The sequence below is a fragment of the Rhea americana genome, unplaced genomic scaffold (assembly GCF_003343005.1).
Source record: "Rhea americana isolate MKP2758 unplaced genomic scaffold, rheAme1 scaffold_87, whole genome shotgun sequence".
Taxonomy (NCBI): Eukaryota; Metazoa; Chordata; class Aves; order Rheiformes; family Rheidae; genus Rhea; species Rhea americana.
Window position 1 is genome coordinate 2,730,857 of NW_028187055.1, and position 17,352 is coordinate 2,748,208.

General features: G+C 35.3%; 1 protein-coding gene across 1 annotated transcript in view; it reads left to right on the plus strand.

The window, feature by feature from the left end:
* The window catches only part of NETO1 (neuropilin and tolloid like 1), a 63,516-nt gene that overhangs the window by 14,393 nt on the left and 31,771 nt on the right, over positions 1-17,352 (plus strand). The window lies entirely within an intron of this gene.

Here is a 17,352-nt window from a genome sequence, read left to right on the forward strand (position 1 = left end):
TTGAGGAGTGGAATAATTCTCCTTTTCCAATAAAACAAAGTATTACATATATTGCCAGAGAAATTGTGAGGTTCAAATAGCAACATGTATTAAATATTTCTGAAAAAGATGTAACATCTTAATTTAATCGTACATTTATTCCTTCTTTGTCAAATTTTTAATGTAATTCATTAAAGTAAAACAAAATTCATTGTCATACATCCAGTTAAATATTCCCCCCTCCCCTTCCAAGCAAGAGATTGTTGATCTTAAACTTCATTTTTGGCTGCAGCTACATTACGCTGCCCAGCACTGCTGGATTTGACGTAGTTCTGTACCTTATGTATTGAGTGATGAGTCATACCTTAATATAGCATGCACTGAAGCGCTGTAATTACTATGTAATTTTATCAATTATGTATCTATTGTTTTAGTTAAATTGTTGAGTTAAGTGGAACAATATTCTTTGGAATATCTGCTAAAATTAACTGGCCCCAAATTCTGCTTGCTTAATTATTCCAGTAACATCATAGAAAATACCAGGACTACCTGAGTGTTCCTCTGTGCAGCTTTATTTCTCTGATGCAAGGAAAATAGCTATAAAATTAGCCAGAGTAGTTTCTTTTTTCATTTATTTTTTTTTAATCAAGGATACTATTTTCCAGAGGGAAAGCATATTTTGAAGATTTAAATAGCAACAGAATTTCTGTAGAGAACAAGCTATTTATCTGGTAGACAGACATATGTACCTGTTGTAAATGCAAAAATCATAGGTGAAATTTTACTATATCCACACATACTTGTCTCTGAAAAGTGAGTTAAATTTTTATCTCCATTACAAAAGCTCTGTGGGCTTCTACCATGTTCCTTTCCATTTCCCTCCAAGGTCCTTTGCTTTAGATTTCATGTCCTTCTTGTTTCAAAGGGATATGTATAATGGTTGAAAAGATTGCTCATAGCACWGTCTGCAACCTATACTGTCTAAAAAACCCTCAAATGAAAAACAATTTCAGGAACCATGTTTTATCCTCATTCCTCTTATAGTGATGTAAGGTGGATTTCTACACAAAGATCAATGCTGGTAAATTGCTGTGGCARCATAAATTATTTGAGACTTCAGATGGAATAGATATCTCTTTTCATAGCTTTCAAARTGAAGCTCTGCAAATGATAAAAGAGTTTCTAGGAATATTGGCCAAAATGAGAGTATGATTAATCTGACAAGTACAAAATAGCACTGCTGCCTCCCTGATCGCCAGTAACGGGATACAGTTTTCATTCTGGTTGAATTGCTTGACCAGTCCTTGATTATGCAGGCATGGATTTAATCTCTTGTCCAAATCTCTGAAGAGGAAGGAGGGACTGTTAAATCACTAAAAAAGATGACAACTTTCAAGAACATATAAAACAGTAAAATAGAGCAGAATTCCGTTGCCTCCAGAAATTATCTCCTGAGCCACCTTAGCTCCATCTTGGGTGAAAACTMTGCCTGTAACTACACTATTTAGAAAGCAGGGATCTCAAGAAAATTCTCAGCTAATCTCTCTTTAARGAATCACAAGGATGTGATTGCAAGTAGAGGCTGTAGGTGACTAGGGCAGCCAGAGGCCCAGGAAAGATGTGTTTTGTGGCCTCCACCTGGCAGTGGGCTCTGCTGGACTACAGTCTGTGTAGGAGGCTTTCTGGTCTGATGGTGAGGACCAGAAGTGTGGTGTTGAGAGGGGGTGTGTGCAGGGCAAGGTTTAAAGAATTATTAAGTAAAGAACTTGGCTAAAATAAAGCTCTAGCCATTTATAATTATTTGAATGGAGAAGCAGGGGAGAAATCATTTGTTACGTCTTCAGGATGTACAAAAACAGCTAACTGGATGAATTTGAAGAAGAAAAAGATCAGTTAGATTATATGGGAACAGTTTTCCAATGAAGCTCTGTTATGGAAAGAGTCCTGTCACCTAAGGCATGTTAAACTAGTTTGAATTAAGGCCTAAAAAGGGAAATTACATGGAATAATCCTGGCTAAGGAAAAGAGTAATATTTTTTGATTACTCAGCCTTTCCTATATCCTAATTTGCTTGACTCCTAGAGTTATGGAGTTGGAGTAATTGTTGGAATTGTAAACTGTGCACATAGATCACTCTCTATGATCGCTTGCTCTATTATCCTCACTTCTCCTAAAAAGTTATGTCTCAAAAGCTTTTTCTGAGATGCTGTTGAGTCATGATTTTTGGCTAGTCCAAACTTGACGTTGCAAGTATTGTTTCATGGGGACTTGTTCCTGACAACCGGTCTTTAATATGAGTCAGTTTTTCAGTGTAGGCAAGGATTCAGACAGAGAGATGATGTGTTTATTTGAGCTTTCTTACTCAGCTAGAATAATCAGATTTCTGTTTATCCTGGTCTCTGATTTTGCAGGACAGTGGCTTAAGATAGCACATCATTACTTTCAGTTTCATCACTTGGTAGAAACCATCTGTGTTTTTATTTAGCCTTATTAATAAAATGGTCAATCTGTAATACTTTTGTTCAACTGTTTTATAGTGGAAAGAGAAAAGGCTTTATACTCTTATGCCCTGAAAAGTGGGACGTAAAACACCATCTAATCACAATAATAGTACTTTTGCATCCATTTTACATTGGAGCAAGTAGCTATAGAATATCAGAGTAATAGTATAATGATATGATATCATCTATCCTGATAAAAAACAAAACAAAACAAAACAAACAAACAAACAAACAAAAACAGATGAGTGATTCTTCCTGATTCAGATGGAAGAGAATTTCCAATTTTCAGAATTCAAGAAAAATTTTATGTGAATCTGTACAGGCAATTGTAAAGCACTGAAATAAGATACTATCTAATACATTTTGACATCGAATGTCCATGTCCTCCTTTGTGTGTATTTGAGGAAGGGGAATTTCCCAGGCTCTTGGAACAGTTGAAAAGTGCTTCTGGAAGTTGCTTGCTTTATTTTCTTGTTCTCTTCTGAACTTAGTCTCGTTGTTTCCAAGTTAACATCAGTTACAATATTTTTCAGTTGACGTTTAATTCCAATTTAAGCTTCTCAAGGAACAGTAAGCCATCTCAGAGCCATGTGAATGTGACTGAATCAACCTTTTGCTTTGTGAGCTCTTTTCACAGTGTGTTTGAAATTKTGAGAAATGACTAACTCTTCCTTTAAACTTTTGAGCCAGCAAAGTAGATCTGATGCTTTTAGAAAAATGTGAATTTATTTGATTGTTGAGAGTTCTAGTCATCAGCAATTCAAATTGTTATATGCAACTTCCTTGGTCTGTGAATTTTTATTGTGTTCATAGAAGTGTGCTATAGTCTGGCACCACTATATTGTCATTTACAATGTATTAGGCCTTCTGGTCTTATGAACAAGAGTGATTTCACCGTAACATCTAGGATGATGTATTTACATGTTGCAATGAAAMTCATGATCAGCTACATAAATATTGCCTCTTCAAGGGAATTTAGTTTGCACTGTGCAGTTCCATAAGTTCCATGAACTTCCGTGAACTGCAGGACTATGCACAGAATATGTCAGTACAATAGATATGAGAAACTAATAAGATAATATGTTTATTTTAAATTTTAAGTGAAAAAGAATTCTTTATGCAGAGCAATTAGTATCTAAAAGATCTCACAGGATGCTTAAGTCTCATATTGCCCCTTTTTATGCACATAATTGCATAGTTACATTTTTATTTATATAGTACTCAAAAGACAACTACAGAAATTCCTGTTTTAAAAATATCTGAATGCTGGAATATCATATTTCTTACCAAAAGAAGCTGAAAACTTAAAAATGACTTCTGTGTTGAGTTTCATTATAAACATAACAAAAATAGAAATAAAACATATGGTTTTAAATATTCTAAAATTAGGAGAAAAAGAAATTCCTATCTCATGGTTTAGTAGGAGATGCACTTACCRGGGATGTTAGACTTGCAATTGCGTTTACCATATATAATTGTAGGAGTGAAGGGTTCTTCTAAATCACGTAGCGCTGCCTCACTCTGGGACCGCAGACCTCATGTTTCTGACTCCTGTCATAAATGTCTAAACCATATCCCTTTGTTGATGGATTTGTTGTTGATGTCGAGAATGTTGTTGAGGTTGTTTTTGCTCCAGCCTTTCCCACGGAAAACCATTCCCAGGACCTGATGCTGTAACTATAAGGAGTGTTTTCCTGATTGCTTGCCTAAAGTTATTTTTCATCAAGTGCCCTTTTATGTGTTTGTTCTTGTACCAATGCTACTTGTTAGCTTTGATCGTTCTTTTCTCACTGGGGGTACAAGGCACTGTGACACGGGCTTAGAGATGATGGTGATATCCTTTTTCTTAAGATTTGAGTTTGCTTTGCAATACAGGCACTGCAAGACAATGTCCTCTACCATCGTTTTGTGACTTAAACTCTTTTTTTCTAGCTATCAGTACTTCCCTCCTCCCTCAAATCCCTTTTCCATACCCATTGCAGTTTCAGTTCATCCCYCTGGAATGACAAGCTGAACACAGACTTCCAGATGAGATTTCACTAGGATAATGAACAGTAGTACAGGCATGAGTGATTTTTTCCTACCTCCACAGGAAATACTTCTCTTGACACACAGTGTAGATAATTATGGTGTCACATGGATAAGTATTATTTACAGAGGTCCCACATGCCTCTGACAGAGTCTGGCTCTTTAGAAATGTCTGGGAGAAACCTTTAACACACTTGGATGTGTATTCAAAAATAATACTAGAAAAAAAAATTAGACTAAGCTGTATTTTTATAACACCATTCCCATTTAGTTTATGTTATTACTTCTTATAGAATAATGAAAACTAAATATTAGAAGAATGAGAGGGTTTTCCTAATATATGGTCCTTTTCTTATTCTCTTATTCTTTGCATAGATACAACACTGAGTTAGGTGGGCTTCATGTTTGATCTGGAGTGATTGTTCTTTGCTTTAAGCACTATTCCTAGATGGGGAAATGACTGGTAAGACCTGGACTATGCCTTTTCCCATATTAATTCTTGATTTGTCTGTAATGTCTGCGAAAGTCTTGGAAATGGCAGAGCAGGGAAGATAACATGGAGCGTGCACTGTACAGAAAGCCTGGGTATGYGTCTTCCATGAGTTCTTGAAAACAACTTGTTCTTTATTGAGCTTGTATGTATTCAGAAGAATGCCTCCAAAACGTGCTATGTATCTCATTTTATATTTCTCCTCCAAAGTTTTAACATATACATTTTCTGGGAAAAAAATTAGAAACTTTTCCCCTGCTATGTAATGAGTGAGGAGTTTTTGAATACTTTTCAAAGTCTGTTATAGTTCATTTGACTTCTATATCTGGTATATTTTCTATTAGCTCTTACTGGGATGCGCTTTTGGATGATTGTGTTTTGGCCTCCTCCTGGCAACACTGTTGACCTTGGTAATGTGGATGTCTGCAGCAATCCTGCTGACACTGAAACAATTCTCTTCCTTTCCTTATCCATTCCTTAAGGGGTTGAATTTCCATCTTTATGCACTGYATCTACAGGTTTCTGAGGCGTTACAAGTGTAGCCAATAAATCTTGACAATCACCTCAGTACTTTTGTCTCATCAGCATGGCTGTGGCCCTTCTKTTAGGCAGAGAAACTATTTTCTATTATGGTGCAGGATTGCAAGTGGCCTGATTCTTCAGCTGGCCATACAGAAAATTGTGTTTTTATGTTAGATATRAAAACCTGTTTATATCTTTTATCGTTCAGGCATATTTGTTAATTTGATAATTGTGTAGGTTTGAGTAGCTATGTTGATTTTTCTGTTCTCTTTTTGAAGTATTTCTCAATTCTGACAACAATAGATAAGGCTCTTTATTGACATATTTAGCTTTCCTTGGCAGATTTTTTTGCKCTTTGWAAAACTCTTCTAGCTCCCTAATTCCCTTTAAAGAGATATATGCAAACCCTTGTTAAAAAGCTCCCAGTGCTCTGTAACTAAGTGTGAAGTGCTTGTTGCCCAACGATTAGGGGCTCTGATTCTTCTTGCTGTAGTATTTCAGGAAGTCAGTAAAGTTTCTATTTCTAGAATTTAATATTTGTGTAAYGTGCAATAGTTTGTTATGTGTATTAAATTCAAATATATGGGCCCTCAGCCTTTAGTGTGTACACTTAATAACTGTTCAGCATTGGTTCATTTTCTTAGGGTAGTACATATTGATATTTTTGTCAAGTGATCAATCCAGAGAGTCTCTTCTGCTTACCAGTACTTGCTGACTGTTATTGCAAAATCTTTTTGTATATTTGAAATACTAGTGAGTGTATATGGTCACCTTATCTTTTCKGATATTGATGGATATGATCAGTTGATTTGTTTATTGATTTTTGAGAAATGTAGACTGTGTAATTCTTTCATCTTCAGTATCACATTTGAGATTCTTTGGTGTACACATCCAAAAGTAAATTATACCCTCTTCAGCTTTAAAAGATATCTGCCCTATCTTATTTTTGATTAAACCTTTACCTGTCCCATTAGAATTTCTACATATTTCATGTCTCCCACTCTTTCTCTTCCCCTCTCTTTTTATTGTGATAGTCCAGATCTTACAGTCTTTAATGTATACACTATCATACTACTCTTGTAAGATAGAGAAATACTACCACTCATATTTTTTTCCATATGAAATCCAAAGATTTCAGAGAAGAAGATCTCATCTRTACTGCTGATTCTAGGCAATGTGTGTACAACTACACAAGAAGTCTGTGGAAAATCAAGAGCCTGAACCAAATTTCTATCTGCTTATGTTTATCTGTATTTTTTTTGCTCTTTCTGTGTATAATTTTTTTCTAYCTCAAGTTACTGACAACTTTACTATGTATAAAGATCTTTATTTTATATATACAGTAAGAAGTAATGAATAAACTCTATCTCAGTAACTTTAACTAGTTTATGATATCCATATAAGAAATATATGTATATAATAAATGCAGGTGTAATTATTCTAAAAATGAACATGACAAATTGAGGAAATGAGCAGTTGCATCTTTTAATCACTATCTAAAATAATCCAAACTTTAAAATATGAAAATGTATGACTAAAATGCATATGATCATGAAAATGGTCCATGCAAGAGTCATCTGGTTATTACGAGTGCTGTTTAACATCTGTGAACCCATGGCAGGTTAAAGATTCTTTTTATTCTAATATTCAGTATCTTTGTGCAGAGATACACCCCTAAAAATCTCATAACTAGCAAATTTTTTAGGACAATATGGTAGGACAAAAAAGTTCAATCACCAAATATAGGATGTCACAAGAGTACAACACTCCCGTCTAAAGTTCCAGAAGTTGCCAGCCCCATGCYGCTCTGTTTCTGTATGTCGAACAATGCAATTTCCCGTGCATCTTGTAGGTGTTTTATTAGATAACTTTGCAAAAAAWTGTCAGATAATTTTCATTCCTGTAAATGTTTGAAATCCTCTTCACCTGCAGAATGACATTACATTACTTTTTTTTTTTTGGGGAGGGGGAAGTAAAGTCAATAAGTTGTCTTTGTTCAATTTATATTCAATGTGTAGATATTTTCAATTTGCACATATTTTTTATTGTTGCAAGTTCAAATGTTAGGTGAGTTAGGTGACTTTATTTTTTTTTCTCTGCAAAAAGGTTTTGTTTCATGCAGGCTCTCAGGCTGGTAAGAATAACAGCTACTGTAAATTAGCGCTGTGAATCCATCAAATTTCTGAAATTACTTTCTTATATGCCCAAGGATAATTCCAAAGAACATTTGCTTAAACTTATAGTAGGCACAAARAAACCAATAAAACTAGTCCCAATCTGTCAAAGAATTTAAGGACAAGACTAACATTAAGCRTGTGTCTAAATCTCTGAAATCTCTAACTTAAGAATTTACTTAAAAGTGTACATATTCAAATACTCTCCTCTACCTGCCACCTACTGAATTAAGTCAAACAGAAATATTTGTTTRTTTTGGAGAACTGAACTACCATTTCTTCAGTGCTCTTCACAAACTAAAAAGTAGTTTCATACATTTATTCAAACGATGTGGTCAATATGGAAGAGATAACAAAGAGATAGAAAGGTAGATAAGAAAACACTTTTTCATGGTGAGGGTGGTTGAGCAGGTTACTCTGGGAAGTTGTGGAGTCTTCATCCCTGGAGACATTTAAAACCTGATCAGAAACGGTCCTGGGCAATCAGCTCTAGCAGATCTTGTTAAAGCAGAGTGGCTGGATCAGACGATTTCCAAAGGTCCTTTCTGAGCCCCAACTATTTTGTGATTCTGTGTCATTCTGTAATAKATATCAGTTTTGTGTTTGCCTATTCAATGAAAGTTAATATAGCCTTTAAAAGGCTCAGCTCATTCATTAACTTCCTGTTTTCTCCTACTTTCATATTCTGCTACAGTAAATTGAATTTTTTGTTTGAAGTTAGAACACTGTAATTAGMAATTTGTCTGTCCTCCTGTCTCTTCTAGCTATACCTGTCCTTCAAAAACACCTCAGAAATATCTGAAATGAAAATATTCTCTGTATGTAAATATGTATGATTTTCTTCACCTGTAGCTTGTAGCTAAATTCATTTGGATAAGTTTTTCAGTCTAACTCAGTGTGTTGATCAGGTTTGTTACTCGTAAAATTAAATGACACTGTTTCTGCAACAATTTGCAATGATTATCGGTTCTGTCCTTGGATTTTGTGTTTTGAATATAAAATAAGCTTTTCTGTGGATTTTTATCACATTTCTGTTACTTAAAGTTATAGTACTGCATCCATTGCCAGCTGGGTTCTTAAAATTAAAGTGGAGATGCACTTGAGAACAACTTTTTGAGAAGAATGATCATTAGACCAYGCTGAGCAGGAGGTTGAACTAGATGATCTCCAGAGGTCCCTTCCAACCTTACTGATTCTATGATTCTATGATTATTGACAGGAAAAGGAGCTTTATTTATTTWTTTATTTATTAAGTATTGAACTATCTGTTCTATGGAGGTACATTGGAAAAACCATACTGAATTTGGAATTCAACAGAAGCCAGGATCTAGAAGTAGCTACCTGTACCACTTATTTGTCTTCTATGCTGTATGTCATTGGTGGTTATGGCTATTTATCACTAATTTATTTACTCTTYGCAACCTCATCCATTTATTCAGCAATCTGCAGACAACTGAAAATGTGTGTGTTCTCATTTCATTTATTTTCTTAATTCATTTATGACCAAGCATAATGATGTTTAGTGGTGGTGAGACATCAATTGAAGTAAATAAGAATTTAAGCAGAAGAATGGGATTTAGGAAGAATAGACTTTAAGAAGTTTAGTTTCCTTGTGAACCTGCCACATCGTTATCATTTTATTACATTTTTTCTGTTTGTATTATCTGGCTGATTTCCTTTCCTTTCTTTTCCTGTGATTCAAAAGCAGAGTAACATTCAATTATTTGCTAGCAATTATATGCTATAATTAAAAATGTCACAATTTTAATTTAGAGCAAATAAGAAGATATTTAAAACTACTTTAAAACTGGCTTTTGTGATTACTCAATGAAGACTATGGGCTTCCTTAACCCCTCTTCTCTTCTTAGCGTCTAAAGTCTTTTTTTCTTTTTTTTTTTTTTTAACTAAAATAGTTTCACTGAATTCCGGCGTTTATTTAATAACTATAATCTGATGCATAAAAGCAGTATCTCTAACTTTGTACAATACAGAAAAGAGTAGATTTCATCTACAAAGAACAAATTCTTCTCTATTTAAGGATGCAACTCTGTTCACATCATAAAGTCAGATGCTGGATTTGCCCTTGTACTCTGATCTGCTGTGATATTTCCCATCTGACCTAAGAGCTCTGCACAACAGCATGGACGTACATTTTAATTCAGGACCTTTCGTTAAAAATGTGCTAGTTGTTCGTAATCAAATCATGTAACGTTACTGTCAGCAAAACTATATCTGCCCTTAGAGAGCAATTCTCAAGACAGACACTTTCAGTTTCGTATTAAAAATGCATGGTATAATAAATAGCACAAATATTTGCTATCTTTTTAGCTCAAGAGACCCAAGGCTCTCGTAGTGTCYTTGCTCTGAAGATTCTGCTCAGTTATGTTAAATGCACCTTGTTTGCGCGATCACAGAGTGCTCCGCRTCTCGCTGGGTAAATGAGTGTCTGGCACACTCGTGTTTCCTCAGATAGTTTTGTAGAGGAGAATTTGACTTCAGAGAGACAAAATGTTTTGATCTATGCTACACAAACTAAATGCGCTCTTGATTAAAGAATTTTTTTCAATTTTAGGGTAACCCACAGTACCATCTGAAAGGAAAGAAAGTCATTGCAAAATTGTAGATATTAGTAAGTAAGTGCTTCTGACAAACATTTAAAAAATATTACTTCAGAGATTGTTACACATTATATATATAAAGGTTATTTGAATACTTTGTTGTCAAAGGACTACATATAACATCCAGTGAAGATCCGTGTTAAGAAAGGTTGCTTGAGTCAAAAGCAAGATTACGAGAACAGAATTACCAAATAAAGTCAGATTCAAGTAAACTGATCTCTGTGGCATATCCATTACTGAAAATCTGTACGAGCATGACAGAAGCAGGCAGTCTAAAATGTGTTATTCTAGTCACATATCACTCCCCTAGATGACACTGAGAAGCCAGAAGATGTTGTGTAACAGGACTTACAAACATCATTTGCCAGATGTTATCTGATAGTTGAAGCTCAAGAGACAATGTTATCAAATCTGCTGGTTGCAGTATGTGGGTTAATAAAAGATTGTATCATACCATTTCTTGTTTGCTCTTGAATTTTTCCTCTCCTTTCTTTCCTGTAGCTCATTTCTCTCCCGTATGTCGAAATTAATTTTAAATGAGAATGTAGCAATATATCAAAAAAAATTTGTTCTATAATGCTGATTTCATTGTGTAGGTTAGACATTTGTTAACTGCTACCAACTATGAAGTCTGAACTGAAATTAAGTAAAATAACTTTATAGATATTTTATAGAGTGTATACTGACTTACTTGTTTAAAARTCAGATTTGATTAATTTGAATCTTTGTAATTATACGTTCTCTCCCCAGAATGTTTATTCTTAGCATTAATTTTTTTGTGTGTGTGTTAGAATATTGCATTTCAGTGATACTAAAATGTATATATCTGTGATTTACCAAATGCTTTTAAATGAAAGATTTTATAAACCTCAAATAGTTGAGGTTTTTTTAACACTAGAGCTTTAAATGACTCTTTCAAATCAAGCTGAGAAAAATCCTGTTGTTTGGCAGCCAAAATCTTGATCTGGTCAAGTGCAATTTAATTATTGCCTGCCTGTTGGATAAGCTGCTGACCTACACCTAAAAATCCCAAGTACTATGACTGACTATCTGTGTCTGACATACTGCTGAAACAGAAAACTGCCCAGATACCTCATTTCTTCTAAATATCTCCACATGAACTGAAGAACTGGAAAATGTCTAATCAGTACCCAGTTTGCCGTTCTTATCCCAAGCTTTTGTTCAGCCAGTTAATGACAATATTGGATATGCTATGAAGTGGACATAAGTACTTAGGAACAGTACTTTTCCAAAGTGCTCCCCAGCAGATGACAATGGCCATTTCATGGTGAATGTGATGTGAAAGACCAGTTTTCATTCTCTGCATGAGGCTGAACCAGTCARTCAGTGCAGCACTCAATAAACCAGTTGCTAAATTCCAGTTAGATCGTAGGCCTAAACTTACTTAGAATCAATACCAAAACTGCCAGCAAATCCAGTGGAAATTGCATTGATGTCTTACAGTAGTAGTTTCTGAATAGGCAAGATGTATTAATGCAGATATATTACATTTTGTGGAAACTATCATTTTTAAGTCTAAATTCCAAAATTATGACAGTAGAATTTGAAATATGGATAAGATATGCTGAATATAATCGTTGTTTTAGAGCTAACTGGGGGTAGGATTTCTCAGGTGAAGGAAAGTCAGAGGTAGTTGAGTTTCTGTTAGACATAAATCTTAATTTATTCAAACTCAGATTACAGATCCCCAGTTGTTCACAGGTCCGTTTTTGCTGAGAACAAAACAGTTTGAGAAGCAGTTAGCGGATGAGTATGCAGCTAGCATAAATGAGTACTCAGAGAAGAGTGAGGGATCTTGTTGTTAAAAAACAAACAAATGAAAAAAAAAAGGTTGAATAGATTGAAGACCCTTTATTTAGAATTTACCATCATATTGATTTTTTTCATGCGGGCATACAGAAAAACGTGTCCTACTGCTACTGATTAGTTAAAATTTTTATTTGTTTATTTAAATGAAAACCATTCTGAKCTAAGGTTGGTATAAATTATGTTTGTTTTAGCCAAATACTGATGTGCACTTTCCTCATTAGAATGATAAAAGTCTCGGCAGATCTAGCRTCTTGTTTCTAACAGACTATGTTTATGCTATGTCAGTACCAGCAATTATGCATAGTTTGTACTGTTCTCTGGCATTTTTAATTACTTGAAGTTGGAGCAAAATGATCTATTTGAATGAAAGGGGAGGTCATTCCCATAAAGCTGTAGGTAACRACGACTGAACTGTAAGCCAAAGACCTAGCTGTAAAGACTTAGATTTTCCTCCAAAATCTCAAGAAAAGTTGATTCACATAGTACTGGAAAGCATGGAAAAGTTATTGCTCCCTTCCTGTGTAATATTTGTAGCCTTTAGATAGCTGAATGTATAATTAAATGTAAAATTAATAATTGGGATAGGATAATTGAAGTAAAAGTTCATCGTTTATCACATATACCATTAAAAGGAGATACTTTCTTTCTGAGAACCAGGCTATACTGAAACTCTCTCACTACATAAAGCTGCAACCGTGTGCTGCAGAAAAGATGGAGAAGCAAAAGAAAGTGCAAATAAATACCTATCTCCAAGGCAGGTCCACAATGTCTCTGCAGATAAAGCTGAAGAAAGCCAATATTCTTATCCTGTAGAAAGAACTTTGTAGATTTGGGAAACCTGCTGGGGTCAGAGGATGTGTACTTCCTGTGATAACATTTTCAGGAAAAAAAAATCCTTTGAAAGGTGGCAGAAAGAGTAGCAAAACTGTTTTCTCTGAAAGCTATACTGTTRTGTGCACTAAAAGGACAGGACAGAAGACTTATTTTTTTCTGCAGATGTTTCTTAGTATTAACATGCCTCCCTCAGCAATTCATTGGGCTACATTGGCTTCTAGAGTTCCTCTTCTTGCTCACTGGARGTGTTGATTTAAGGTCTATTGCTTTATCCGTGGTGGGGACACATATTAGCAATTAGAGTTGAAGATTTGATTTACTAAACACAATAAATGGCTTCTTCCTTTGAYTTTTTTCATTAGAAACAGAGCAGTCAGGCTCCAGTAGAGTGGGGTGAAAGTCCTGAGTTCTCTCTTGGTGCTAAACATCTACAGATTTCTACTGCAGATATCAAATAAATATCAAATAAATTTCCACATCCTGTGCCACTGACTTTGGAAGCATAAAATGACTTGTTATAGGAGAACTCTACAATACAATTCATCCAATAACCTTAAAAATTTTTCCAATTGCACAGTAAACTAATGAATGGATGTTCCCTACAGCTATTCCATTTTCTTGTCTAAGGATCCTATTTTCAGGAGTATTATGTCTGCTTTATCTCTTTCTGGTATCTTACAGGGCCAGATGATTAAGCAATCAGTTGTTTTTTCAAACACAACTTGAATCCCTTTCAGTATTARCTGATAAGGTTATTCACTTTAAACCAGTGGCCAACTAGTACTTTGCTAGGTGGGAAAATATTTGGAGGCAGAACACAAAGTCTCCTGTTAAAAGCCAGAGATGGTCACTTCAAGGAAGTGAACTAGATGAAATATTTTAATGTTTCGTGTGAGGCAGTTATCTTCACAAAGATGTCATAGCCTACCTGCTGTAGCTGGCACGGCCAGCTGCAGTAAGGGGATGTGAGCTAGTGTAAACCTTAAGCTGATGTTTCTGTTTGTATTGGAATGCGTCTTAATGTGGCATCAGCTACAGGTTATTCAGTACTCTCTAAAGTAGCAAAAGTAATGAGAAATCTACTCTGTTGAATACAGTAGTTGATAAAAAAAGTATCTTTTCAAAAAGAACTAGTAACATCACGGTGAATGTATTGTTTGTTCTGATGTAGGTTCTGGGCATTTTTTTTTAAATAAAAGTGAAATCCAGGCTTCTGAGGGACAACTAGAAGAAAATCTTTCCCCTATTATAAAGTAACAAAAGTTACTTTGTATTRCCAAGTTATTCCCAATAACTTCCCTCTGTCCTGGGAAATCTACTTTATGGACTGAAAAGGATATGCAGAATTATCACACAACAGTAGCAAACAAAAACCATATACAAATTGATTCCATCTGTAGAAGTAATGCCAGTTGTGGCTAAATACTCTGAATTATTTCCCCACTACTGCAGTGAACCAGAAGTATTACTTCTGGGCTAGGACCGTCTCTGACAAATCAATGAGACAAATCCCAAGCCTTAGTGGTAGCCTAGTTAGCGTTCAGCATCATTCAGGAGAAGCTCCATGGTGCTCTTATGTTACACTTCTTTCTTCCTAGCCAGGTTCAGAGAGCATTAGTCAGTCACAAGAAGCCGCTCGGATATTGTCTTGGGAAGATGTGTAAGAGAGAGTGCCTGTGATGATGGACATACAGCCCCAGCGGTCAGGTCAGCTGCACAGTCCTAGCAGAGGTTCCTCAGCTGGAGAGCAAAAAGGGCTGATCCCGTGAGTGCGGTCAGCCTAGGTTCACGCACCCTCAGGCAGCTGGCAGGTGAAGGTGTATGAATTATTTGTCAGAGGATCATTTTTTTCCTGTGTTTGCACACACACGCAATGTGATGCACAAGGGGAGAATCTGATTCCTAATTTGAGCACCCAGTTACTAGTACAAATATTTGATAAATAAAAATTATCTGCCAAATGATCCCACCCAGATCATTGAGAAGGCTCCTAGACTACTACTTCTTCTTCTTTTTTTTTTTTTTTTGCTCAGCAGTCTTAGAGAATGACGCTGTTGCCAAATTCTCGCCCTCCTCTCTGACTGTGTCTATAGCGCAGTATCAAGTAGCACTTCTCACTTCTGGGATTCAAGTGCACATGTCAAATATGTCCAATATGAGGATGAGACCCAGGCTAGTGTGAGTCCTCTCTGATGTGGTTCCTGCCTGTGCAAAATTTAAACTGGAAAAATAGCCTATGCTAAATATGTGACAGAATAGACAAGGGAGTGAAGCAGGGTAAGATCTCAAAGCATGCCACTGTGTGCATGAAAAGTGAAATCTAGATGCAATGTCTGTATCCAAATGCTTTGTCCCAGCGGAATTCATTCTGGTCGCTTCTTACCTACTCAATTTGATCATTCTTAGTAACAGGTTAGGATAAAGTCTATCTATTGCACAGTTTTACTTTTTTAATATTTTTTTTAGATTTGTGCCAAATAGAGCTAAGAAATTATGTAATGACATGAAGAAATGGATTTGGGCTTTCTTTTTCCAATGATATTGCCTTTTCATTCCYCAAATTATGTCAAAGAAACAAGAAACAACTTTTGGTATATAATGCTTAGTTACTGCTAATATTTGCAATATATCCTATCTTACTGAGGCTGCTGTAGTCGTGCAGTTTGTATATCATGGAGAAAGAGGGAACAGGATTATAATCTGCTCTCTTTATGTATACTACATACACTTATGTGTTATAATAAACTAATTACAGTGTAAGGAGACTTTGTGAATATAAGCAGAGATTCGTAAACATGACAAGAAAAAGTAAAAAATCTAGTTTTAGAAATCATACTTCTGGGAGGTATTTTGTACTATATTAACAATATTAGAAGAAATCTGGCTAAAATAACTAAAGTATGTTGACTGCATTTTTTTCTGTGACTATAAGTATTATATGATGTGTTCATTGATTTTCATAGAATCATTCTCAAATATTCTGAAACACATTGCACTTTTAGGTGTGGAAAAAACATACTCTAAATAAATTACTCATTAGCACAGAACATGTACAGTAGGATTTATCATACTTAATACTAACACATAGATATTTATTTAAATGAATCTATACCTACTTCTGCAGTCAATGGAGCAAGAGAGCCAGAAAGAAATTCATCCTGCTTTAGACAATTATTTGAAGTTGAAAAGAATTATTTTCCAAAGGTATCCATCTACTATCATTATTGAACRTACAAGAGAGCGTAGGCAGCTAACTTGGACTGAACCTCTGATACTGAGTGAAATGAATCCCTTGCAGAGTGACACAAGTTCTGGAATAGAATAAAATGTTAGGTTAAGTTTAGATTGTTTATGAAGCCGGTACTCTATGGTAACATGAATTTGCTTTTCAAATTGACATGGAATATTTTGATAAACAACATCTCCTGTGTCATGGCCTGTTCATTGTATGACTGATACTGAGTACTAGAGAAAAAGGTATCTGTGTGTGTATGCYCACTGAAGAAAATAAGTTAGGCATAATTTGTGCAATTAATTTTTCAAGTCTGTAGACTTGTGCCGGTAACAAACAGAGACGAGAACTAATTTAGTGCATGTTGCAGAATTTCTATTGCATGAATGTTTTAAAAGTTTGATAATTGTACTTTTGTTGGATTTATTGCCATGTGTGATTTAAAATGTGATCTAATTAACAGTATTTTCTGCCATAGCCTCTCTGCTTCTATCATGACATCTAACTTTGAAACCATTTGACACCATTTTGAAACAAAACCTAACTACTTGTTGACTTGTAATGCATGCTTCACAGCTGTGTGCTTGTGCGGTGTTTAAGAGCAATAGTCTGAGAACGGTAAGGATGATCAACATTCATTGAGACTCTACCTTTGATTTTTACTGTCACAAAAGGAAAAAAAGTGAACCAGGTACATTTTTTAGGAGAATGGAAGAAAATGTTAGGCAGGAAGACCAGGTAGTTGGCCAGTYTGGAGTGAGCTTCAGTGGAGCAGAGTGAGAGCGCGTGCGTAAATGCATGCAGAGGTGGGTAAATGTGTCTGTGCGGATATGCTACAGATGGGCAGCCACATAGGAGACTGCAGTTTATTGAAAAACAAAGTTATTTACATGCTTTTGGAAGAGTTAATCTAGTCAATCTTCATTCCCTTTGTACTTTATGGTTTTCCTACTTTATTTCATAAACTGTTTGAGCAATAAGGCCTCCTAACTCATGACAAATAACCTCTTGTTTTATAACTYTCCTTGTATTTAAATTTCATGTTCACCAGCAGCTTACAAAAAACAGATTTACTTGAACTGTAAAAATAAAGAAAGCACCATGGTTTCCATGAGCYGAGTGTAGAACAGATCTCACAGGCTGT